At 40.7% G+C, this 27,589-nt stretch overlaps 1 long non-coding RNA gene across 2 annotated transcripts in view; it reads right to left on the reverse strand.

The window, feature by feature from the left end:
* LOC105468306 (uncharacterized) overlaps positions 1 to 27,589 on the reverse strand; it is a 90,761-nt gene that overhangs the window by 6,790 nt on the left and 56,382 nt on the right. For both annotated transcript variants that reach the window (XR_011608014.1, XR_011608013.1), the window contains exons 2-4: positions 21,567 to 21,680; positions 19,120 to 19,208; positions 15,879 to 16,084 (exon numbers count right to left, since the gene is read on the reverse strand). This is a non-coding gene — a long non-coding RNA (uncharacterized lncRNA). The remainder of the gene's footprint in view (positions 1 to 15,878; positions 16,085 to 19,119; positions 19,209 to 21,566; positions 21,681 to 27,589) is intronic.

The following is a 27,589-nucleotide window of genomic DNA, read 5'->3' on the forward strand; positions in this document are numbered from 1 at the left end:
GGACAGAGGTGGAATCTACTTCACTGAGTAAAATGACTCATCTGAGAAAGCTAAACTCAAGGTCTGCTTAGAGGCACAGAGCTGTCCTCTCTAGTTAAGGTTTCCCAGAGTCCAAGGCTTTGTTTTAGGGGTGGAGGTTGCAAAACTACAGATTCTGAAATGATTCAAAACAAATTTTTTTTTGAGACAGTCTACCTCTGTTGCCCAGGCTGGAGTGCAGGAGTACAGTGGCACAATCTCGGCTCACTGCAACCTCGATCTCCCGGGTTCAAGCAATTCTCTTGCCTCAGCCTCCCAGGTAGCTGGGATTACAGGTGCGTGCCATCATGCCCACCTAATATTTGTATCTTTAATAGAGACAGGGTTTTACCCTGTTGGCCAGGCTGGTCTAGAACCCCTGACCTCAAGTGATCCACCTGCCTCAGCCTCCCAAAGTGCTAGGACTACAGGCATGAGCCACTGCACCCGGCCAGAAGTGATTCAAACTTTGACAAAAATATATTATTTAGCTCTACATGGATATATGACTATCCTTCTCATGGTTTCATTTTGTCTTTTCATAGTTTCCAGTTTTGTTCATTGCCATGGTTGCAAAGAAAACATCTTAAAATCCTTGAGAATCAAATTTAAATCAAGTCAGGAAACTTTTTCCTACTTAATATTGTAAGAACATGTGTCAGGGGAATCCCCTGGCATTCAGTCAGAACTTACCCTCACAAACTGGATAATTTTCTCAAGGCTGATTACTATGTCCTAGACAAGGAAACTGCTACCTCTTGCATGATGTTGTTCCTTTTTTTTTTTTTTTTTTTTTTGAGATGAAGTCTCGCTCTTGTCTCTCAGGCTGGAGTACAATGGTGCGACCTCGGCTCACTGCAACCTCTGCCTCTCAGGTTCAAGCGATTCTCCAGCCTCAGCCTCCCAAGTTGCTGGAATTACAGGCATGTACCACTACGCCCAGCTAATTTTTGTATTTTTAGCAGAGACAGGGTTTCACTATATTGGCCAGGCTGGTCTCAAACTCCTGACCTCTGTTGATCCGCCCACCTCTGCCTCCCAAAGTACTGGGATTACAGGCGTGAGCCACTGCGCCCGGCTGATGTTTTTCCTTTTTAATGAGAAATTCTCATTCTTAGATGCATTTTACAAAAACAATTGGTTTTGCAGGCGTAAGTGCACTGAAAGATCTGTGTGTATTACTAACAGAAGCCCTTTTTTTCAGTTGAAAAGGTCACATCAAATATGAACTCAGTTCACTTGGGATTATTTCTTTCTTTCTTTTTTTTTTTTTTTTTTCTTTTGAGATGGAGTCTCGCTCTGTCGCCCAGGCTGGAGTGCAGTGCAGTGGCACAATCTCTGCTCACTGCAACCTCCGCCTCCTGAGTTGAAGTGATTTTCCTGCCTCAGCCTCCTGAATAGCTGGGATTACAGGCATGCGCCACCATGCCTGGCTAATTTTTTGTATTTTTAGTACAGACAGGGTTTCTCCATGTTGGTCAGGCTGGTCTCAAACTCCCGACCTCAGATGATCCACTTGGCCTCCCAAAATGCTGAGATTATAGGCATAAACCAGCATACGAGGCCACTTGAGATTATTTCTATTGGCAAAATACTCTATGTTAAGTATAATTAATGGAGAAAGATCATTTACTAAAGAAAAATTGGATTTAAATATTTGACCTCTCTAGATTACTCTATCTAATCACCTGATAGAATCATCAGCTAGCATTTGAATGAAGAGGAGGGCAAGATAAGGTGTAATCCCTGCCCTCAAGGATCTAAATTCTGTGCTTGGGACCCAAACTATTCAAATAAATACAGTAAAATAGCACATGACCTAATCAAATCTTGAATTACTCTTCGTAATAAAACAAGCAGGAGGTGGCTGGGTGAGGTGGCTCATGTGTATAATCCAAGCACTTTGGGAGGCCAAGGCAGGTGGATGAGTTCAGGTATTCAAGACCAGCCTGACCAACATGGTGAAACCACATCTTCACTAAAAATACAAAAATTAGCCAGGAGTGGTGGCATGTGCCTATAATCCCAGCTACTTGAGAGGCTGAGGCAGGAGAATTGCTTGAACTCAGGAAGCGGAAGTTGCAGTGAGCCGAGGTTGCGCCACTGCACTCTAGCCTGAGTGACAGAGCAAAACTCTGTCTCAAAAACAAAACAAAACAAACAAACAAACAAAAAAACACAAGCAAGAGGCTTACTTGACCTAAAATTATAATTGATTTGATCCTTAAAGCAGTTTGATCAAATGAATCCTTTGGCCATTTTGTTTGGTTGTCTGTCATTCATTTATCTACTCAACAATTATTGGGTACCTATGATGGGCTAGGCACTACGCTGAGTGTTGGAGATTTCACAGGAAACAATCCCAGTGGCTTGTTTCCAGGGGTGGGTTTTGCCAGCCTACTTTGTCATGAGGTTGGGGGTGATCATGGAAATGCCTAGAACACTGTTGGAATAGCTTCTCCTTTCCACTCCTGAGAGTCAACTATGGATCTGAAAGATGCTCAGGTGTCGGAGATGAGACTGAGGTGAGATGGTGTCCTTTCTTACCAGCTTACCCCAGCCTTCTTAGACAGAAGCTCTTCATGCTGCAAATAACTGGTTCCATGTCAACCTTTCCAAAGCTCTTAGTGTCCTCCTGGGGTTTCCACTCAAGGCAAACCCTCTCTGAAATCCAAGTGCCACTTAAAGGAAGTCTGATGCAGACTACATTTAAGATGCTACAGATTGGGGCCTTTCAAATAGGAAATATACACTGTTCCTTCAGAAGTGCAGAAATGTCTGGAAGGAGGTGTCAGCGGTGGGGGCACATTCTTGCTGGTGCCCACAGCTGTGGTCCTCTCAGTCCTTCAGTGTGTTATTACAGACACATTCATGCACAGTGAAATACATGTCCTGCTTGGAGACTTTGGAGTTAAATCACAGTGCTTTCCTTAGCCAGCCTCTCTTACACTTCCTCCTATGGGGGCTTTCATCTGAAGCTCTAAGCTTCATATGATCAATTCCTTACAGCTAATAAGAGACATCTACTGTATAAAATAAGGGTATGCTAAGAGGCTGAAAGATACAGAGCTCCTGATTAAAAATGGGGAGACTGATGGGGAGGTTGATGGGAAAATAAAGTGAAATTTTGATAGGTTCTATAATATGAGCGTATGCCAAGCTCAGTGGGAATGCATGGGTGAAAGTGATCACAGTTTTTATTTTTAGTTTTCTGAGACAGGGTCTCATTCTGTCACCCAGGCTGGGGTGCAGTGGCACAATCATAGCTCACTGCAGCCTCAACTTCTTGGGCTCAAGCAATCCTCCCACCTCAGCCTCCTGAATAGCTGTGACCACAGGTGCCCACTGCCATGCCCAGCTTTATATATATATATATATATATATATTTGAGTCAGAGTTTCACTCTTGTTATCCAGGCTGGAGTACAATGGCACAATCTCGGCCCTCTGCAACCTCTGCCTCCCGGGTTCAAATGATTCTCCTGCCTCAGCCTCCCAAGTAGCTGGGATTACAGGCATGCGCCACCACACCCAGCTAATTTTTTTGTATTTTTAGTAGAGACAGGGTTTCTCCATGTTGGTCAGGCTGGTTTCGAACTCCCGATCTCAGGTGATCTGCCCGACTCAGCCTCCTAATGTGCTGGGATTCCAAGTGTGAGCCACCACACCCGGCACCAGCTAATTGTTTATTTTTATTTTTTGGTAGCAATATGGTCTTGCTACATTGCCAGGGCTGGTCTTACACTCCTGGCCTTAAGACATCCTCCCCACCTCAGCCTTTCAAGGTGTTGAGATTAAAGGCATGAGCCACTGTGCCTAGCCGTGAGGACCTCCTGAAAGGGGCTTCATAGATCCTGAGAACTCTATAGCTGCAGGGTTGGAGTTGCAACATTCCAAGGAGCGGGAACAACAGGAAGAAAGAACAGATGAGAGCACTGGCTCACACCTGCAATCCCAGAACTTTGGGAGTCTGAGGCAGGCAGATCACCTGAGGTCAGGAGGTCGAGACCATCCTGACCAACATGGAGAAACCCTGTCTCTACTAAAAATACAAAATTAGCCAGGCGTGGTGGTGTATGCCTATAAGCCCAGCTACTCGGGAGGCTGAGGCAGGAGAATCACTTGAACTTGGGAGGCAGAGGCTATGGTGAGTTGAGATCCAGCCATTGCACTCCAGCCTGGGCAACTAGAATGAAACTCCATCTCGAAAAACAAAACAAAACAAAACCTTGGCTGGGGTCAGTGACTCATGGCTGTAATCCCAGCACTTTGGTAGGCCAAGGCAGGCAGATCACTTCAGGTCAGGAGTTCAAGACCAGCTTGGCCTACATGGTGAACCTCGTCTCTACTAAAAATACAAAAATTAGCCAGATGTGGTGGCAGGTGGCTATAATCCCAACTATTTAGGAGGCTGAGGCAGGAGAATCACTTGAACTCAGGAGGTGGGGGTTTCAGTGAGCTGAGAACATTGCTTATGGTTTACTGATGTTCTAGTCAGTCCTATGCTAATGAAGGTAGCAGAAAGGGGAATTTGATGTTAAAGGGCAGAAGAAATGGTATGGTAAAACTGTGCTCTGAAGTCCCTACTAGTCCACAACTTTGGAGGGACTAAGAGATAGTTTCTTGTTAGTGACCAATCTCCATATAAGGGTGGGACTCAGAAGATCTAGACGAGGGCCTCCTCTCCAAGTGTTCCCTGAGCCTCTGCATCAGATTCAGCTGAATTACTTATAAAATATAGATTCCAGAGCCAACCCAGACCTTTTGGATCAGAATATTGGGAGGAGAAGACATAAATCTGTATTTTCGAAACTTGGTGATTTTGATGCCCACTAAACTTTAAGACATAGTGATGTAGAAAAGAATAACTGTGTATGGCCCCACATGCATTTTCTTTGTTTTCATTGTTGGTTTTTTTGAGATGGTATCTTGCTCTGTTACCCAGGCTAGAGTGCAGTGGCGCAATATCAGCTCAGTGCAACCTCCACCTCCCAGGTTCAAGTGATTCTCCTGCTTCAGCCTCCCGAGTAGCTGGGACTACAGGTGCGTGCCACCATGCCTGGCTAACTTTTTTGTATTTTTAGTAGAGATAGGGTTTCATCGTGTTAGACAGGATGGTCTCCATCTCCTGACCTCATGATCTGCCCGCCTCATCCTCCCAACATGCTGGGATTACAGGCATGAGCCACCACACCCAGCCGGCAATTTCTTTTTTATTGTCTGCACTGCAAGACAGAAAGAGTTCAAGATGCTTTAGATACCTGATGCTAGCTACCAGAATTGACACACTGTTGTAAAATTAAGGGGTTTCACACAGACTCTCTTTTTCTTTCTTTCTTTCTTTTTTTCTTTGTTTTGAGACGGAGTCTTGCTCTGTGCCAGGCTGCAGTGCAGTGGAGCGATCTCGGCTCACTGCAGCCTCTGCCTTCTTTGTTGAAGCTATTCTCCTGCCCCAACCTCCCAAGTAATTGGAACTACAGGTGTGTGTCACCACGCCCAACTAATTGTTGTATTCTTAGTACAGACAGAGTTGCACCATGTTAGCCAGGATTACCTCAAACTCTTGACCTCATGATCTGCCCACCTCAGCCTCCCAAAGTGCTGGGATTATAGGCGTGAACCACCGCACACAGCCTTTGTTTTTGTTTTGAGACAGAGTTTTACTCTGCCACCCAGGCTAGAGTGCAATGGTATGATCTTGGCTCACTGCTACCTCTGCCTTCTGGGTTCAAGTGATTCTCCTGCTTCCTGGGTTCAAGTGATTCTCCTGCCTCAGCCACCTGAGTAGCTGGGATTACAGGCATGCATCACCACGCCCAGCTAATTTTTGTATTTTTAGTAGAGACAGGGTTTCGCCATGTTGTCCAGGCTGGTCTTGAACTTTTGACCTCAGATGATCTGCCTGCCTCGGCCTCCCAAAGTGTTGGGATTACAGGCATGAGCCACTGGACCGGGCCCAGACTCTCTTTTTCAATGAAAGGCCACCATTCCCAAAGTTGCAGGATCCAAATTTTTCTCAACAACCAATTATGAGCCTTCCTCAATGAGCATCTAATTACAGTCAAATGTCATGCACCATACAGTATACAAGAGAGCCTGGACAACACAGTGAGACCCTGTCTCTGCCCAAAGGAAAAATTTAAAAATTAACCACATGGCAGCATGTGTCTGGAGTCCAAGCAACTCAGGAGGATTGCTTGAACCCAGGAGTTCAAGCCCTGTAATCCCAGCACTTTGGGAGGCCGAGGCAGGCAGATCACGAGGTCAGGAGATCAAGATCATCCTGGCTAACATGGTGAAACCCCGTCTCTACTAAAAATACAAAAAAAAAATTAGGTGGGTGTGGCGGTGCGCGCCTCTAGTCTCAGCTATTTGGGAGACTGAGGCAGGAGAATGGTGTGAACCTGGCAGGTGGAGCTTGCGGTGAGCCGAGATTGCACCACTGCACTACAGCTTGGGAGACAGAGCGAGACTCCATCTTAAAAAAAAAAAAAAAAAAGTAAGCTTAAATTTCAAAGACATGTTAACCACTGGCCACCATGATCACAGAATGATTTCATACAGCTCCTAAAATATATATTAACATTGAGAAGCAATGCCTCTAGTCACGTCTGTTATAATAAACAGGTGAGATGGGTGTGATCCCTGAATAACATCTTTAAAGAAGATTCTATTGTAGAAGAAACCACTAAGACTTTCTCAATGAAATCAATGAAATAACTGATTGGTAAACAGTAATACTTTTTTTTTTTTTTTTTTTTTTTTGAGATGGAGTCTCTTGCTCTGTCTCCCAGGCTGGAGTACAGTGGCACAACCTCGGCTCACTGAAACCTCCCCGTCCTAGGTTCAAGTGATTCTCCTGCCTCAGCCTCCCAAGTAGCTGGAATTACAAGCACTCACCAGCACGCTTGGCTAATTTTTGTATTTTTAGTGGAGACTAGGATTTCACCATGTTGGCCAGGCTGGTCTCAAACTCCAGACCTCCAGTTATCCTCCTGCCTCAGCTTCCCAAAGAGCGGGGATTACAGGCATGAGCCATCGTGTCTGGCTGGTAAACGGGAGTACTATGAGCCAGTTGTTACACTATTGGGAGCTTGAAATCTGCTACATGTATTTATACCACGAATATCAGCAAATGCTACAAATGTCTGCTATTTTTTCCCAGAGAGACCTGGTTGACCAGTGTACTATTACTTGAGACACCACAGGTTACATCCAGGTTTTGATGCTTGCTGCACAGAAAGCCATTCACTGAGATTCCAACTACTGCCAAGGACCAAGGCTTTAATAGGGTGCTGCAACCAAGCGGATGGGTACTCAGTCTCAAATCCATCTCCCTAAAACCAGGCTTTAATATAGCAGGGAAGAAATGCAACAATGTATAAGAAAACAGGAACTAGGGAGGGGCACTGAGGCATCTGCTACCCTGAACCCATGAGTTTCAGTTCTTCGATACTTTTTTTGAGACTGAGTCTCTGTTCTGTTGCCCAGGCTGGAGTGGAATGGCTCAGCTCACTGTAACCTCCGCCTCCCGGATTCAAGTGAATCTCCTGCCTCAGCCTCCCGAGTAGCTGGAATTATAGGCACACACTAGCACACCAAGCTAATTTTTGTATTTTTAGTAGAGACGGAGTTTCACCATGTTGGTCAGGCTGGTCTCGAACTCCTAACTTCGTGATCTGCCCACCTCAGCCTCCCAAAGTGCTGGGATTACAGGCACGAGCCACTGGGCCTGGTTGATACCTTTTTTTTAGAGGACTGAAGGTCCTTTCCTGAGGAAGGAACTCAGATTTAAAAAAAAAAAAATACAAGTTTCAAGCTTTAATAACAGAAGGGTCCATCTCTATGTTTATCTAAAAACAACTGTCTCAGTATTTTTTCAATCTCCCCAGTTGATTGTAATGTGCATTCAAGTTTTACAAACAGTGAACAAATCACAATTCCTTAAGAGATTTGCACATCTTTTAACCAATTAGGAATAATTAAGTTGTGTTCTTTAGGAATAACTTCCCAGTAAACTTAGATTCCAAATAAGTAAACCACAACCCGTCTAAGTCGGGATTCTCCAGAGAAACAGAACCAATAGAATGTGTGTGTGTGTGCGTGCACACGCGCAAGTGTGTACACACATGTACACACACACACTCATACAGAGGGAGACAGAGAGAGAATTATTTTAAGGAATTGGCCCATGTGATTGTAGGAGCTGGCAAAGTCCTAAAGATGCGGGGCAGGTCAGAAGGCCAGAGACTAAGGAAAAAGTTAATGTTGCAACTTTGCTTGTCCAAAGGAAAGCAATCTGGAGGCAGAATTCCTTCCTCTTTGAGGGATCTCAGTTTTCTCTCTCACCGTCTTCAACGACTGGGTGAGGCCCACTCACACTACAGAAGGTAATCCACTTTACTCAGTCTGCCAATTTAAATGTTAATCACATCTAAAAGATAACTTCACAGCAATGTGTAGACTGATATTTGACCATTGGGCACCATTGCCAAGCCAAGTTGATACAGAAAATTAACCATCACGGTCAATTTCAGTTGATGAATCTGTACAGAGCTTAGACGACTCAGTTCTGTGACTATGCAGAAAAGTGCATCAACTGCGCTTCCCAAATCTTCTCTCATTATTTTAATTATTTAATGTTTGGGTCTCCATAGAGGACAAGTATCATTTCTATGACTTGATGGGTATCAGTAAGGCTGGAGGGTGCTGCAGAGCAATGCAGGAAGCATTTGGGGTTGAGGCCTTGAATCAATTGAAAAGAAAGGACTGATGAGATCTGAGACAAATGGATGCATAAAACTAGGACCCACTAATACAGCAGCAGTCTCTGCTGCCACTTAGGGACATGAGGTGGGGAGGTGGAAGCTCTTCATCTTGAGGCAATGCCTCACACAAGGAGTTTAATTCCTACAGATGGGGAAGGAGTAACAAGCAGGTTAGCACACTCAGTGGCAGGGTAACTCTGTCCCAAACCCTGTAAGCAGGAAGCCAGAGCCACATCTATATGGAAAGATCTGCTTGGCATGACAGGCCAATGAAGATCATTGTCATGTCCGAAATATGTCCACAACAGTTGTGAACAAATTCCAGTTCATCTTCCAGCTGTATGAATAAAGTATAGACTTTAATCCCAAGTTGAAATATAAGATGTGGCAATCAAAAGAAGGAACTCTTACAAGTTCATGGTGCTAGATACCATCTACTTTCCCTTCTAGCCCTATACCTAACTCCTTCATAATTATGGCTGACTTGTATCAATCAGTAACATCAGAGAACAGCTCAAGGGCATCAGCCCCTGCTCCCTGGCTTCCAGCAAGAGATGGAGCCAGAGACCAGAGGGAGGGAGAATCATGAGGTGGCTGTCTTAGTCCATTTTGTGTTGCTCTAATGGAATATCTGAGGCTGGCTAATTTATAAGGAAAAGAGGTTTATTTGGCTCACAGTTCTGCAGAATGTACAACAAGTAAGGTACTAACATCTGCTTGGCTTCTGGTGAGGGCTTCTGCTTCTACTCATGGCACAAGGTGAAAGCGAAACAGTGTGTGCAGAGGTCACATGGTAAGATAGTAAGCAAGAAAGAGAGGGGAGATATTGGGTTCTTTTCAACAACCAGCATTCATGAGAACTAATAAGAGAACTCGCTCACCTTGAAGGAGGGCATTAACCTACTCATGAGGGATCTGCTCACATGACCCAAACACTTCCCATTAGGCCCCACCTCCAAATTTCAACATGAGATTTGATGGGGACAAACAAACCACGTCCAGGTTAAACAGATGGAGAATACAATCCTCAGAGCTCCACCCTGTAATGTGGCCACGGGCTGACTGACAACATCCCACACCCAAGGTTCCGCAGGTGACCTTCTGCACAAGGCCCTCTTTTTCTTTGCAGGCCCAGGGTTGCAAGGTTGCCCATTGTTGCCTGTCCTAGGAAACTGCCTGTGTGCAAGTCAACAAGGATGGAGTGGCAAGCAGAAGACGTATAGCACCAGGAAACTACAAGGGTTCCCTACACACTGTCCATGCCTTTGTCGATGCTTTCTCTGTCCCATCATGATGTTGACTGACACAGGACCACTCCATTCAGAGACCCACTCTGAACATGAGTCTTCGGCTGCATCCACTCATCCCTGGGTTATACACAAATGACAATGATCCAGCTGAGTTTATAAGCAAGGTCAATAAACTGTGGGCTAAAGCCAGAGTGAGCATTTGCCACGTCCCACCTATGTGACCTGAGAAACCTCTGAACCTCAGTGTCCTCATGTGTAAACTGGGAATATTAACCTTATGTCCTAAAGAGAGTTGTGAGAATTAAATAATTTAATACATTTAAATCAAAGAAAATAATGCCTAGTATAGAAAGCACTGTTTATAATTTTTTTTTTTTTTTTTTTGAGACGAAGTCTTGCTCTATCGCCCAGGCTGAAGCATAGTGGTGTGATCCCCGCTTACTGCAGCCTCCACATCCTGGGTTCAAGTGATTCTCCTGTCTCAACTTCCCAAGTAGCTAATATTACGGGCACATGTCACTAGACCAGACTAATTTTTGTATTTTTAGTAGAGATGGGGTTTTACCATGTTAGCCAGGCTGGTCTTGAACTCCTGACCTCAGGTGATCCGTCCATGTCAATTGTGTATAAATTTAAGTCAGTGGTTCTCAGAGTGTGTTCACAGACTCCTGAAGGCTCCAGAGCCCCTTCAGGGACTGCATGAGGCCAAGACTGTTTTATAATAACAAAAATACATTATTTGCTTCCTTCTCACTTTGTTGACATTTGCATTGGTGGTGCAAAAATAAAGGTGAGTAGAATGCAGACACCATCACACAAATCAAGGCAGCAGCACACGCTTACTACAGGTGGTCATTCATTGTAGTCTTTGCTGCCACACGGATGCAGTAAAAGAAAAAGAGGAAGAAGAAGAAGGAGGAGAAAGAGGAGAAGGAGGAGGAGGAGTCAATGTCACCTAAGAACTTAAGAATATCCTTGATACAATGAAGTAAATTTATTAATTTTACTAAATCTCAATGTGTGAGGGCACAATTTCTAATATTCAGTGTGACTAAACAGGAAGTATGCATAAAGCACTTTTGCTGCCTACCAAGGAAGGTCGAGTACTTGTGCAGTCGTTCAAATTGTGAGCTAACCTAGCCACTTTTTTCATGAAATACATTTTTACTTGAAAGAACTATTAACAGAAAGCTATAGCTACCCAGAGTTGAGTATTTATCAGGCATTCTCTCTAAAAGAAATTATATGACCCTGTCATTTCAAGGAAAATGACTGACAGAACTTGCTGCCAATGATGTAAATTTTTGTAGATTTCAAATGAAAATTACGAAGTTGGAAAGCTTGTATCTGCCACCATCAGCTTGATAGCTTCTGAATACTTAGAGACTTTTCTAATACAAAGGAGGGATGATATTAACAAATATGACTTTTTTTTGAGACAGGATCTCACTCTCTCGCCCAGGCCGGAGTGCAGCAGTGCACTCATGGCTCACTGCAGCATGACCAACCACCTGGGTTCAGCAGATCCTCCCACCTCAGCCTTCTGAGTTGCTGGGACCACAGGCATGCACCACCGCACCCGACTAATATTTTAATTTTAATTTTTCAAAGCACCTGACTAATATTTTAATTTTAATGTTGCAAAGAAGGGCTCTTGCTTGTTGCTCAGGCTAGTCTCAAGCTCCTGGGCTCAAGCGATCCTCCCACCTCGGCCTTCCCAAGTGTTGGGATTATAGGGGTGAGCCACCATCCGGCCTAAATGTGATCTTTTGCTGTTGTTTAATGAAATGTGTCAGGGTTAGGAAGATCTGCACAACTCAGTGAACAAATATTTCCAAATGGCCAATGCATGATGTTACAAAATCACACACAGGTAAAATCATACACTGCATGATGGACCAATGGATTATAACACAGCGGAGTATGAAGGTTTATTGATAAAGTTTCAGATTCCACATTGTAACCAACATTTAAGAAATTGCTTCTTGCTAAATTCTATACTATAGACACTGTCAAAGAATATTCACAAAAATTTGGAAAGTACTCTTAAACTACATCTCCCCTTCCTGACCACATATCTTTGTGAGGCCAGATTTCCTTCAGCTCCTACAACCAAAACAACATATTGCAACAAATTAAATGCAGAGGTGAATAAAACAAGCCAGCTGTTTTCCATTAAGATTTTCAAAAACAATACCAGCCTTCTTGCTATTTTTTTTTTCAAAAATGGAGTTATTTTTCATACAACTATGTTACTTATTTTAACTTCAAATCCAGTAAATGCCAATAAAAATTACCCACATACACACAAAAAAATCTTTGATGTGTTCAGTAATTTTTAAGAGTGTAAAGGGATCCTGGATCCATAAAGTATGAGAACTGCAAATCCAATTTCTCATTATTATGTAACTGAAGAAGAACTGGGAGATGACCCCCTCCAAAGTAGTATTCCATCTCTGCCATCCTGTTTGTTAATATTGGCCTCTCAACTTGCTATCCCTTCTTCTCTTCATCCATCCAGACCCTGCCCATTCTTCCAAGCAAATCTGAAGTGTTACCATATCCAAGAAGCCCTTCCTGGGGCTATAAGACATGCAGCCCTCACCACCCATAACTTTCACTGCCTCATACCGGGTTCTCCAGTTGCCTAATGTTGCATGTCTTGTCACACCAAACTGTAAAATCTTTGAGAGTGGGAACTCTGCAAAGCTCTTCCATTTCTTCCTATAACCCAGCTCATTAGATATGTATCTGCATAGTTAGGTTTAAATACGACCTTCCAACTTGAATGTGAGCATTATAAAAGATCATCACAGACTTTTGCCACAGAGCTTCCCCCTTAGAAATCTATCTCCTCTCAAGGCCTTACCTTTTGATCTTTGTATAAAAGGAGAATCATCAGGCCGGGCACGGTGGCTCACTCCTGTAATCCCAGCACTTTGAGAGGAGGAGGCGGGTGGATCACGAGGTCAGGAGATAAAGACCATCCTGGCTAACACGGTGAAACAACCATCTCTACTAAAAATACAAAGCATTAGCCGGCCCTGGTGGCAGGCGCCTGTAGCCCAGGGAGGCTGAGGCAGTAGAATGGTGTGAACCCAGGAGGCGGAGCTTGGAGAGGGAAAGTAAGGACCAATCGCAAATAACGCATGCAGTGGTGAGCACCTCCAAGGTATTCTGAGATGTTATTCACTGCTGAGAGAGGAAATCTGAGTTGACATGTTATTTTCTGAGCTGGTTATTAATGCATTGACCAAGGAAGAAGAAGGAGCAGCCTTTAATCCCATCCCCCAATTCAAAGTCAATGTCTTTCCACTATCTCTCCTTGCTGACTGAGAGGAGAAGGGGAAAACTAAGATTCTGAGAAAGCTATTAAGAACAGCTGAGCAGATAATGGATCTGATCTTTTCATTCCCTGCATGAATAAAGAAAGCTTATGCTTTCAATGGGAGCATAGGAAGGAGAATTCCCATTCATTGCAGGCTGGAAGAAATGCCTTCTGTTTAGCCACAAATCAATCAGCCCAAATGAAGGAAGCAGTTAATGTTTTTCACCAAACTGAAAGGCTCTGGCTTTGGACTAATATCAGACCTAAAGAAATTAATCAGGCTCTTGCTGACGACCAAGCTTCAAAATGTAATCTACATCCATGGCTCTAACAGTTTACCAGTTCATGGGAAAAATAGACCAATATATGATTTGGCTCGAACCTCACCCAAAGCTGAGAGGTCATCCTGCTACCACTATCAAGAGCATAAATTGTTCCACATAACATAGCAAAGTGGCCAAAATCCACCTCTCCCAAGAGAAAAGGGAGACTACAAGGGATTAAAATGCACCTTGTGAGACTGGAGTACGGAGGATTTACTGATACCCAGAGGTGTTCAAAAGTAGAACCACTCAACTCAAAGTTGACTTCAGTGCCTTTGTTTCCTCTTTTCAGGGAGTTTTAAAAAATCATACTGGTTTAGAGCACAGCTCTCCAACTGTGGCTCCTGACCAGCAATACACTCAAGTTATTCTGTCAAACACAAAATGAGACTCACAGATTTAATAAAGAATCAGTTTCCTGCCAGGTGCTGTGGCTCATGCCTGTGATCCCAGCATTTTGGGATGCTGAGGTGGTGGGGGACCGCTTGAGGACAGGAGTTTGAAACCAGCCTGGGCAACATAACAAGACGTCTATAAAAAATGAAAACATTAGCAGGAGTGGTGGCTCACAACTGTAGTCCCAGCTACTTGGGAGGCTGAGGTACAAGGATCACTTGAGCCCAGGAGTTTGAGGCTGCGGTGACCTGTGATAGCATCATGGCACTCTAGCCTTGAGTGACAGAACAAGACTCTTGTCTCCATAATATATTTTAAAAATTAAATTTTTTTAAAAAAGTGAAACTCTTTTAGGCCAAGCATAAAGCCTATCCTACATGTCTGTTTATGCTTATAGCCAAATGTCTAATCCAGCATCTATGGAATAAATCCACAGAACCAGTTATTTGAAGATATAATCCAACCAGAATTTATCAAGGAGCGATTATTGCAGAATATTCCTGCAAAGTATCCTGCTAAGTGCTGTAGGGGTCACTGATGAATACATTTCTAGTTTATGCCTTTGCACACCTTTAAAATCTTATTGGGGAGGCAAGTATGCAAACATCTACACTGAAAAGCGAAATTGCTGGTTGCAATGGCTCACACCTGTAATCCCATCACTTTGGAAGGCTGAGGTGGAAGGACAGCTTGAGCCCAGGAGTTCGAGACCAGCCTGGGAAACATAACGAGACCCTGTCTCTACAAAAAAAAAAAAAAAAAAAAAAGAAAAGAAAGAAAATTAGCCAGACTTGATGGCATGTGCCTGTAGTCCTAGCAACTTAGAAGGCTGAGGCGGGAGGATTTGCTTGAGCACAGGAGGGCGAGACTGCAGTGAGTTGTCATTGTGCCACCATACTCTATCTAGCCTGGGTGACAGAGTGAGACTGTGGGAAAAAAAAAAAAAAAAAAAAAGCAAAATTGAGAAAGGTATGGAATTGGAGGAACAAGTAAAAGCTATGGGACATAATTGGAATGATTCTCCTCTTCCCGTCACCACAGCCCTGTCACCTGCTAATGATAGTTGCCTAATGAGCCATGGTTGAATCATTGCCACCTTCTTATTATAATTCTGCACATGTCACCTTCCTGCAGAGCCCTTAATCAGCACTTTCACTTCAATCACTGTGATTGCAAAGTTCTGACTGTAGAACAATTGCAAAGTCATGTTTTCATCCTGACCAGTGTGGTTTGGAAAGTTGCTATCTTCAGAGAGACTGGAAGTTCATAAAACAGTGCAATTTTTCTCTTCAATGTCTTTGCAAAAATACCTAATGAGTATTCATTAGTATTTTGCAAATCAAAATATATGAAAATTTCTACTTAGCATATCATGGGATCATATACCTCACCTTCTTTTCTCCCCTCTGATCTCTTGCTGGTTGTAATTAAACCAGCTGTGACTATAGATGCTTTTTTCTTTTTCTGTCAGAACCATTAGAAAAAGAAAAGTCTTAACATTAATGTGGATTAACCATACCAGGATCTTATTTGAGCTCATAATTAAAATCCAGTTTAATCCACAGCATGTAATTAATCTAATCTAGCAGGCTGCAGTGAGAAGTTACTACAGTAAATGCTTTTCATTTACCTGACAATAATGTATAATAGAGCTCTTCCCCCAACAACTTCTCCCAGATTCAAAAGACCCATAAAATATTAGACTCATAAAGAGCCTTAGAAATTTTCATTTTATAATCCAAAATAAAAGAAAGTAACCAGGCACTGTGCTAGAAAATGCATCACATTTAACCTACCTGCACCTTAAGAATTGCATCATAGTCTGTTTCCTGCAAACAAATTCAGAAAGGTGGAGCCTAGATTTAAACCCAGGTCTCTCTGGTCCATATAGTTGTCGAGCTGGTTCCTGTCCCAGGCTGACTCTCCCAAGGTCCACTGAGGTTCATGAACCTTATGTGGTGGTTGCAGTGGCTCACATCTGTAATCCCAGTCCTTTGGGAGGCTGAGGAAGGGAAGGGGGACGGCTTGAGCCTGGGAGCACGGATACCCCAGCCCTCCTGGTTATTTTATTGGCCCAGGGCTCTTACAATTGCCGAGGTTAAGTACTAGAGAGGCACTAGCCTAGATGACAGGAGTCTTGCCTGAGTCAGATGCTGTAAAAGCTTGATCAGCAGCTGCCTGTTTTCTTATATGTCCCTCCATTTAAATTAATCATTCTAATATTATCTTCTTGATTTCAAATAATATAGAATTCAGATTACCAACCAATTGAATTCCCCTTCCCACAGTTTGAAGTGCATCGGTATATTCCATTTTAGACATTGTCTGAGCATTTGTATTCCATAAAGACTTTCTCACCTTAATGTAGTCATTATATTTTACTCTGATTTGTTTTTTCCACTTATCATGTTTTGGAGCTCTTTCAATATTATTTCATTTAACTCTGATTATTCATTTGAGTTCATAAGTATCCCAACATATGAATGCACCATGATTTCACCGACAACATTCAGTTGGTTCCCAGTTTATCGCTCTTACAAACAGCAATGTAGCCAATAATTATAAAAGTAGTCGAAGAAAATATGAGAGAATTGTTTAAAAACCTAGGATAAGGAAAGCCCATCTTCAACAAGATTTAAAAATCCAGAAGATAAAATAACAGTATTAACAATATTTACAGTATTAAAATGATAACATTCTAAATTATTCAAAATAGAGGATATTACTTTAAAAAGAAGAAATCATTGCAATATAAACATCAGAGGAACCATTAATAACATCCAGAATGCATAACGAGCTTTTATAAATCAATGAGAAAAGAAAGTGCTACATTTACAAGAATACAACTAATATATTCTATGAGTGAATGTGACTTTTTCTTTAATCTATTTGTTATACCAAGCGAAAGTAATATATTTCTGAATGTTGAGCCATCCTTCTATTCCTGAGTAAAACACATCACGATCAAGTAAGATTTTTATTTTAATAAATAATTTTTAATATCTATTTTAAAGTACAGAATTAAGATTTGTGCATGACACTGGAGTATCATTTATTAGAGGAAAAAACCTTATTTTTATTTTTCAAACCCATTATAGTGGTTTGTGGGTTTTGACTCACTTGTCTATTCTCAGAGTACCCATTTTTGAAGAGCAGAATTTAACTTGCTTACATTAATTGGGATTAATGTTATATTCAAACTTAATTCTGCTGTATTATTTGTTTCTATTTTACATTCATTGTTGGTTCTGTTTGTTTCCTCTTTTTAATTTTTGTTTTTATTTACTTCCTTGTCTTTAGTTTCATTGGTTATTTATTCTTTATCTCATTTTCCCATCTAGTGGTCTAGAGGTGATAAATCCTAACACTGTATTTGTAATACTTGCTCTTCATGTTTTTATATGCAGCCAGTCACAGTGGAATGTGCCTAGAATCCTCATTACTCAGGAGGCTGAGGTTGAAGGATCACTTGAGTCTGAGAATTTGAGTCCAACCTGGGCAACATAGTGAACCTCCATCTCTAAAATAAAATACACACAAAACTAAGCTTGTTTACTTTTATATTTTCTCCAGAAATGAAAGGGAACCTCAGTATGCTGCCATACTCAACCTCCTCAAACAGCTCCTCCAGCAACATATACCGTTGTTTTTAGTTCTGAATGGTTACTGCTTTCCTTATGTGTCAGTAGTTACTGAACTCTCATTTTGATTACTACCTTATTTCTTTGATTTATTTTTAATTTTGATGCTATTACTGAATAATTCTTTCTGAGATGGTTGTTGTATAGTAAACCATGAGTCCGACATGTCTAAAATTGTCTTCATTTCTTTCCATAAATTTGAATGTTTTGCTGTGTAAGTCATTCAAAGTTGAAGACAGTTGTCCCATCTTTTGACAGAAAGGGAAGGAAGGATATGTGCTCAGCCTGCCAGTTTGACCTACTTTTGAAAAGGGCTTTGTGATCTCTGCCAGTGAGAAGTCTGGTGTCAATGTGATTTTCTTAACTTTGTAGGAATTGTTTGTTTCCCTCTTTTCTGAAAACTTGTGCTTTCACCAGGCTCTACCAGCCTTGATACTCTGTCACTCACCAGGCATGGTACTTGCACCATCCTTTCATCCTTAAGGCTACTAACTGTCTTCACATTGTGGAACTTATCTTTACTATTTCCCCAAATTTAAGAACATAGACTTGGGAGACAAACAGCCTAAGTTCAAATCTCTACATCATTAGCTGTGTGAATCTAAGGCAAATTGCTTAACCTCTCAGTTCCTCAGCTCTCTCATCTTAAGAATAACAGTACCTCTCAGAGTTGTTGAGGACTGAATAAGTTAATTTAAGAAAAGAGGTTTTAGAAGAGTCCCTGGCAATAATTAAGTGCTAAATAATTATTTTCTCTGGGATTGGTCAGTCATTTTTTTCCCCTATGATCTTGGTTTTCCTTGAAGATCTAATAAGCTTCAGTTATCTGCTTCTTTTGATGACTGGAAAATGAGGTTAACTATGTTAACAAGCACAAATTACTATCATGTGTTTTGTCTACAGTTACGTAGCATTGTTTACCCAAAATGTTTTCCCCTGAATGAGAGCTAGGTGTTCTCTCCTTCCTCTCTGATTTCTCCAATGTATATCTTGGGCTTTGGCTCCTCTGTCTACCTTCCAAGAATTCCTCAGAAGTTTTAGTTCAATGACAACTTCTTCTCTAATCATCCAGTTCTCTCATAGACATACTCTTCTTAATGATGCATTTTAAGTCATGAAAGGGAAGTGGAACCAAGAGAGAAATAGACATGTGTGCTCAGTTAGCCCTCTGGACACAGACCCCTTTTTGAGCACCTCTGACCTCTCCTCCCCTCTCCTGCTCTCTTGGGCACCTTTAGAAACAGAAATATCCTTACCATGGCTTCCAGGACCTTCCCATAGATGGAGATTTGGTTCCTACATCCCTTCAGACTCACCTCCCACCATGCTCTTTCTCTCAAACTCCATGCTTTAAATATATTGAATTTCCACTTATATCTTAAATACAATATACTACCTTTCCCATCTTGGTCTTCACACTTCCGCTTTTTTCTAATAATTAATTCATTCTTTGAGCTCTGCAGTTCTCTCTCAGTAAAATAAAACCTGAAAATACATTACATTTAGAAGTGCTTCAGGATTTAAATGTTTATAACTATATTTAAATAAATTCATTGATATCTGAACTGTATTCTGACTTCCTCAGTATAGTAGGAGTCACATATTCAAAAAAAATGTGTGGGAAGCAAATGCTTAATTTTTACCCTAGCCCTCTATATACCCACTCAGACTTACAGGACTTTTAATTGCAGCCAAAGTATTTTTCAAATGCTGAGTAAAATATTAGTACATCAGCACAGCAGGAGGAGAGGGGATTTACTAAGAATAGCAGCCCAGCTACCCAGCTAACACCTCTTTTACTTTGGAGCCCTGATAAAGAAAATGGTTTCTGACAGAGCCTCTCAAATTTTCATCAATTAATAGAAGAAATTCAAATCCTTACCCTGAATTGGAACACTTTTAATAGACATTTAAATAACCAGGGGCAATATGTTTGAGCATGCGCAGTCTTGCTGAGAATAGTTTGCCCTCTTATAGCTTAACACATGAGAGCAGGCAAACAGTTTGCCTTGGATTCCAGTCACACAGCCATTTCTTCCCATGCTATGGGACTGGAATCATTTTCTATATATCGCTATAAATATCACTTCTCCAGGACGTGTCCTTGAGTCTTCTTTGGTTCTCCTCTGAACCCCCATTTCTCAGTTTGTTTCTTAAGTTTCCCATTCACCAGGAAAGCCTCACTTTCTGCAGACTTAATACCGTCATAATCCCCGTGTCTTAAAAGACAAAACCTTCAATAAATGCTGCAGCTGTGGTCATGGAAAGGGAGGAAATACACTTTAAATCACCAACTCTGAAAAAAAAAAAGTCTAGTCCAGAAGGACATTACATGCAATCTGGAAAGGTCTTCAACAAAGTCACATGGGAACTGGTGGTTTCTCATTGCTGCAAACACTGTTGTTATGGTTCACACTGATGAATAGTTTCAGTTCTAACTAATATGAAATTCTACCAAATGAATATCCTGGAAAACAATCTCAAACTCCAAGAACAACACAAGTATAAGTTTACTGTCAGGTTATCTAAGGAGATTCAATCTATTGACCTCTTTATCCCCAGACACTATGGGCATCATATAATTAATTATCCACACTAGGCCAGGCATACTAGAACATATTTGAGAGTGAAAAGAGTTTTAGTAAAAAAAAACACGGGGCCAATAGACACAAACAGGACTGCCTTAAAAAACAAGGAATGCCTCCCATCAGAGATAAGTACACTAACTGCAGAACTCAGTCCCTACATAAATTGCTTGTCTTACTGCATATTGTGATTCAAGGGATTAATCAATCCTACTTGCTCTTAGGAAGGAACAGCTTTTCTCCACTCTTCATGTTTCCATGGGAGGCATTTGCATGTAACATGCCCTTTTGGCCCCTCTATCATCAGGTAATGAGTGACTTTTCTAACTAGTAGAGGAAACTGATGACAGTATATTCCGCAAACCACAATGGTTATCTCTCTGCCTATAGGCCAGGTCTGCCCCATGGTGGCACCTGGAGATGCCCAGAGCTGTCCATGGCTGGGGGTATGAATCCATCTAATCCAATCAGGGTATTTGAGCAAGCCATTTGCACAGAAATTAAAAAACACAATCTCTAGATGGTTTTGTCAGTAATAAAGCTGAACTTAGATCTCTATTTGTGTGTCTCTTGGCTCTTAACTCTGAATTGGTTCTGAACACGAAAGGGAAGTAATAGGTGTTACATGTTGACTCCTAAGACCCTCACCCTTGCTGTTTCCACTGCTGGCTGGAAACAGAGGCTAAGTAATTTAGGGATGCAAAAGAAAGAAAGCAAGGAATTAAGTGTACTAACATCTCTCACTTTTTTCTGTGTTTTACTTTTAAAGTTATTAGAATAAAAGATTTTTAAAGGATTGAGCATCATATACATTTTCACACATACACACAGAAATCCTGAATAGATTCAGCTGTAAGAATTTATTCCTGTTTAAGGATAAAACGATTGGCAGGATGGTTGGAGAGAACAAATAAATATCTTAAAGTGGTTCTAAAACGTGGGAGATTCTAGAAGAACCAATCCCAGACACATAACACCACAGGGAATGTGGTGATACCTACCCTGCACACACACACATGCACACACACACACCACATATACATACACACACACACCACATACACATACACATACACAGACACACACACCATATACACATCCATGTTCACACATACAAACACTATCCTCAACATCATTGATCATCTAAATCAAAAATCAGTGATCAGGCTGCTATCATTTGCCTCTACTTCTCATGTGAACAACAGTTGAATTAGCAATAGACTTAGAAAGATATCCTTTCTAATGGGCAGTTACTAACAATGGAGTATAGTTGGCAAAGTTGTGTTGGTCACTTCTCCATATCACATCACAGAGTGTAAGAATTTTCAAATATCCAGTACTCCTATCTAAATGTTATCTCTCTTTGATGGGCCTGAAAAAAAAACAAACATTATTTTTAAATGGTATAGCGGCATCGGCAACTTTCTAAAAGTCCTAATTTTTGCTAGACAAATAATTTGATAATTTATGCTATTTATTTTTAGTGTAACATTTCCTCAAATGATTCAAATGAAATCTAAACTATTTTCATCAGATTCGCCTCCGATTATTCTAATTCTTTCTTTTGCTCTATTATTTCTTAAGAGTTGTCAAGGGCAAATTAATTAGCAGCTGTTTGAATTAAGAAAAATTCTGATTTCTCCTAATAAGTTATGGCAGCTTTATAATTAATATTTTAACCTGCCTACTGATCTACCAATTCAAATAGCGAATGGCTTTTAGACAGGATCAGTTGGCACTAGACATCACCACACACTTACACACACGTGCTCAAATCAACCTTGGGTTGAGAGAACTTTAGGTGTCAGTTTACACAAAGCTTCCAATAAGTTCATACTTTTCAAATGCAATGAGGATGGGGAAAGGAAATAGTCCACTAAGAACTGAGTCCAGATTTAGATTTGTGCAATCCTGGGGTGCTTATCTTCCTGAGTCTTTACGTTTTTACTAAAACAGTCACCCCTGTTGGTTTAATTATAGCCCTGGAGGAAAACAGAGGACATGCTGTAAGTGCGAGTGCAATGCTCAAAACATTACCCATGTGGAGAGAAATGTGTAAATTTGACTTTTCACTGGCTTCATCGCTAAGAAAACCAGGAACTTTTCACTGAGTGAAGGTTTGCAAATTTTGCCACAAGGAAAACACAGTTTATTGCATCCTGAGTAATGTCCCATGATAGAAAAATAGTTCCACCTCAACTCGGAGTTTTTGTCTCACAAAATACTAAAATTTTGTCAAGAGGTAAAATATCTAACCCCAAATTAACTTGTGTAGCAAGGAAGCTACAGGATAGAGAGCAGAGTTCCTACACTCTTTCATTAATTCCTCTGGAAATACGAAAGACAGAACATTTGGAAACTCCCAGAATGAACCAGGTACTGTCTTGGGGAGTTTGGGGGCTTTCCATGCCCATGACAAAATGTAACATCTAGATCAGGAGACAGGAAACCAAATAACAAGTTCTCCTCTCAGCTCCAAATGAGTTATAACTGTAAGCCCATGCATACGACTTTAGAGTGTGCTCAGCAGAACTGTCCCTAGCAGTCAACACTCACACACAGAAATTATAGAGATTCAGGCTAAGGCCTGACGGTGTTCAGAGCTCCCCACTGAGGTTTCATAAACCCGCCGAGTGTCCAAGAAGCATGACAGAACAGCCCTCACACTTTCTACCACTATACTGCAAAGTTCATGAAGACATAGGCAGGTCTTTGTTGTTGTTGTCTTGTTTTACTTTGTTTTTGTAGAGACAGGGTCTTGCTCTGTTGCCCAGGCTGGAATGTAACAGCACAATCACAGTTCACTGCAGCCTTGATTTCCTGGGCTCAAGCGATCCTCCTGCCTCAGTTCCCAAGTAGTATGGACTACAGGCATGCACCACCACACCCTAGCTTCCTAGCTTTTCTTTCTTTCTCTCTTTCTTTGTTCCTTCCTTCCTTCCTTCCTTCCTTCCTTCCTTCCTTCCTTCCTTCCTTCCTTCCTTCCTTCCTTCCTTCCTTCTTTCATTCCTTCTCTTTCTTCTTCTTTCTTTTTTTTTTTTTTGTGCAGAGACAGGGTCTCGCTATGTTGCTCAGGCTAGTCTCAAACTCCTGGTTTCAAGCGATCCTTGCACCTTGCACCTTGGCCTCCCAAAGCACTGGGATTACAGGTGTGAGTCACACAGTGTCTGGCCACATAGCCTGGTTTTGTTTATACTCACATGTCCACAAATGATGAGGAAACCCTGGTACCTAACCAATAGTAGGTATCCAATAAAGAGTTTCCATTTTGTTCTATTTCTCTATGCACGTGTCTTTTTTTTAAATTAATGAATCTTACAGAGATTACATGCTTCCTGAACCTGAGAGAATTAACCCTATGTATTCTGGAGATTTGCCTGTCAAAGACTGGTACCACTGAACAACCTAAGATTATCTTTCCAAACAAGTTTTCAAATAGTAAGTAACATCCCTGGTTTGATGGTTTGAACTTACCTCAGGATCCTATGTTGATCCTATGGACAAGAAGCCAGATAACAACAGTACCCGAGTGTAACCCAATGAGCCTCTTCTTAGGGAAGGGGTGTGCCTGGGTGATGGCTGTACTGTGTGCTGCCATAGCTCAAGCCATGTGCCTGAGGCTGTGCATGACGGAGAGAATGTCCACTCCCAAAAGAACCAGGGCATGAAGAAAACCATTGCACATCCTCAGGAGGTTCCAGCAAACCTGCACATCCATGTCTGCACTTAGACAACCTAAACAGAGTGAGAATGCTCTCCTAGAGTGCAACAGAAGTTCAACTGGCAACAACCAAGAGAATTTTCAGCTCATCCTTTAGAGAAAATGTAACTTCCCTGGAGAGGACAGGAGAATCAGACAAAGATAAGCCGAGACTCTCCCTTTTTTGCACGTGCTGGTACCATTGTTAATCTAGGAAAGGAGGAAAGGAAAAGATCCCCAAGGGCGTTTCCTCACAAACAAATGAAGCACCTACTCTAATTCAAAGTAGAAGAGAGGGCTTCCCCTCCTGCTATTTTCTAAAGAATAAAGAGATAATATTCTCTGTCACCAAAAATGAGCAATGAGGAGTATTTGCCATAATCAAAAACTCCCAAAAGGAGAAAATCATGGAAGTAAAAGATAATATATATAATTAGTCCTGCCTTCCACTCCCTTCAGTATGGAAGATATTGATGTCCTTTTTCTTAATTAAAAACAAGAGAGGCTGGGAGCAGTGGCTCATGCCTGTAATCCCAGCACTTTGGGAGGCCGAGTCAGGTGGAACACGAGGTCAGGAGATTGAGACCATCCTGGCTAACATGGTGAAACGCTGTCTCTACTAAAAACACAAAAAATTAGCTGGACATGGTGGCGGGCACCTGTAGTCCCAGCTATTCAGGAGGCTGAGGCAGGAGAATGGCATGAACCCAGGAGGCGAGGCTTGCAGTGAACCGAGATCGCACCACTGCACTCCAGCTTAGGTGACAGAGCGAGACTCCATCTAAAAATAAATAAATAAATAAATAAATATAAACAAAGGGAAATAAGTAAATCCAGTTTCTAACTATATCCAAAGTCAAAAAGTAAGCCAGTGCTGCTTGCAGGGATTTTTCAAAAACTACCTCATTTGTCAATTTGGATAAGGTTTAGTGACAGAGATACTTAGCTCTCTAAGCCAGTCCAATTCAAGAACACCATGGAAAGCATCCTTGGACCCTAACAAGGTTAAATCTACAATTTAACTAGTTAAATATCTACCTAGACAAAAATAACATAATGAATGGCTTTTTGCCCTACTTTAATAACAGAGAAGAAGGTACCGTGAAAGTCCAGCGATTCTCAGAACTCTCAGAACTACACTGATTTGTCATCATTTTTTTCCCTATATCCAAACCCATACAGCAAACATTAATTTCTGCCAGGAAGTGTGACAGTTGTATTTCTAGTGATATACGAAAAGTTTCTCCACCATCATGAGAGAGAAGAAAATGAACTTGGTGTCAAAGACATCCAAAAGAATATTTGATGCCCCTAGGACAACAAAAATATAAAGTATTTCAGAAATGTATGATAGGGTGGTATGTAAGGAATCTCGTCACTGGACAGCTCAGAATAACACAACTGAAGCTTGAACTGAAATTATGAACTTAGCAGCCAAGGAGGAAATAAAGAATTCATCAAGGTTTCTAATGATCATAACCTAAATAGTCACATCACCTTTATATAAAGGAAAAAGTATATATTCAAGTTAGGGGAGATGAGGTTATTTTAGACTCTGATGTTTACTACATGCTTGCCCCTGGAAGAGTCATTAAATAATAGCAAATGTTTAGTGAGAACTTCATATGTTTTAGGCACTGCTCTAATAACCATATACCTTAATACACGAAGTTATCAACCCTCAAGATAATCCTACAAGTAAACATTTAAAGCCAACCATCCAATCATCAAATGAAAAGTGAATGAGAAAAATAATCCAATTTAAAGTCAGAATTGTTAGATGGGATTTTTAAAAATCCAATCTAATTGGATAAGGAAAATGTAGCACATATACACCATGGAATACTATGCAGCCATAAAAAAGAATGAGATCACATCCTTTGCAGGGACATGGATGAAGCTGGAAGCCATCATTTTCACCAAACTAACACAGGAACAGAAAACCAAACACCACATGTTCTCACTCATAAGTGGGAGTTGAACAACGAGAACACATAGACACAGGGAGGGGAACAACATACTCCGGGGACTGTCGGGGGTTGGGAGACAATGGGAGGGAGAACATTAGGACAAATACCTAATGCATGCAGGGCTTAAAGCCTAGATGATGGGTTGATAGGTGTAGCAAAACACTATGGCACATGTATACCTATGTAACAAACCTGCACATTCTGCACATGTATCCCGGAACTTAAAATAAAAGCAAATAAAACATTTTGAAAAAGCAAAATCCAACTAAACATTGTCTAGAAGAAACTCACTTTGAACAAACAAAAACATACAGCTTAAAAGTGAAACTATGAAAAATGATATACTGTGCTAACACTGAAAAGAAAGCTTATTTGGTTATATTAATATCAGAAAATGTAAATTTTAGAGCAATAACTATTGCCAAAAATACATAATAGTAAAGAGAAACATTCATTGAGAGACATATAATTTCCAAAAAATGGAATTTAAATAATATAGAGTATGTTCTCTAACTGTGGTGGAATCAGAAATCAAGACTAGAAAATATCAAGAAAATCCTCAAATATTTGGAAATTAGGCAAAACACTAGAGAGTAGTGATGCAATCAAAGAAATCACAATAGGAATATTTAAATATGTTAATTAGAATGAAAACTGGAATATGTCAACGTTTGTGACATGAAACTAAAGCAGTGCATAGATGAAATTTTTTTTTTGCATTAACGCTTATTTTAGAAAACAATAAATATCTAAAATCAATGGTCTAACCTCCTACCTTAAGAAATTTGAAAAAAAAATGAAAAAATTAAACACTGAATAATTAGAAGTAGAAAATAGTAAACATAAGAACAGAAATCAATAAGCTAAAACAAACAGAAAAAAATAGAAAACACCAGCAAGTTAAATATCTGGTTCTTTGTAAAGGACAATAAAATTAATAAAGCTCTAGTTATAGGTTTATGACTAACCTAGTTAGAGGTTAGTCATGACAAAAAGAAAAAAGACATAAATTACCAACAGCAGAAATGAGGCATCAGTGCAGAACCTATAGATACTAAAATAATAATAAAGAGTATTATGTACAGCTTTATGCTTATGAATTCAACACTTTTGATAAAATAGATAAATGATTTGGTATTTATAGACAAGTCGCTCAAAAAATAGATAACAAGACATAACCTCTGTAGTCTCAAAAGAAAACAAAAATAAAATTAATTTACTTTATAGTTAAAATTCTACCCATAAAGAAAATTCTAGGACCTACTAATTAATTCAAACAAACATTTAAAAAGAAATACTAATTCTACGCCAACTTTTCTAGAAAAGAGAAGATGCAGAACCACATCCTAATTGATACAAGGTCGGCATTGCCCTGATACCAAAACCAGACACAAACATTGTATAAAAGGCACCACAAGCTACTATCTCTTGTGAATATCTACACAAAATCCTTAACAAATTATTAGCAAGTCAGGTCCAGCAATATACAAAAGGTAATATATATCATGACCAACGGGGGTTTATATTAGGAATTCACGATTGACTTGACATTCAAAAAGCAACCAATCTAATTCAGTGTATTGACAAACTAAAAAAAAAAAAAAAAAAAAA

Source organism: Macaca nemestrina, chromosome 9, assembly GCF_043159975.1.
Source record: "Macaca nemestrina isolate mMacNem1 chromosome 9, mMacNem.hap1, whole genome shotgun sequence".
In the NCBI taxonomy this organism is placed as follows: Eukaryota; Metazoa; Chordata; class Mammalia; order Primates; family Cercopithecidae; genus Macaca; species Macaca nemestrina.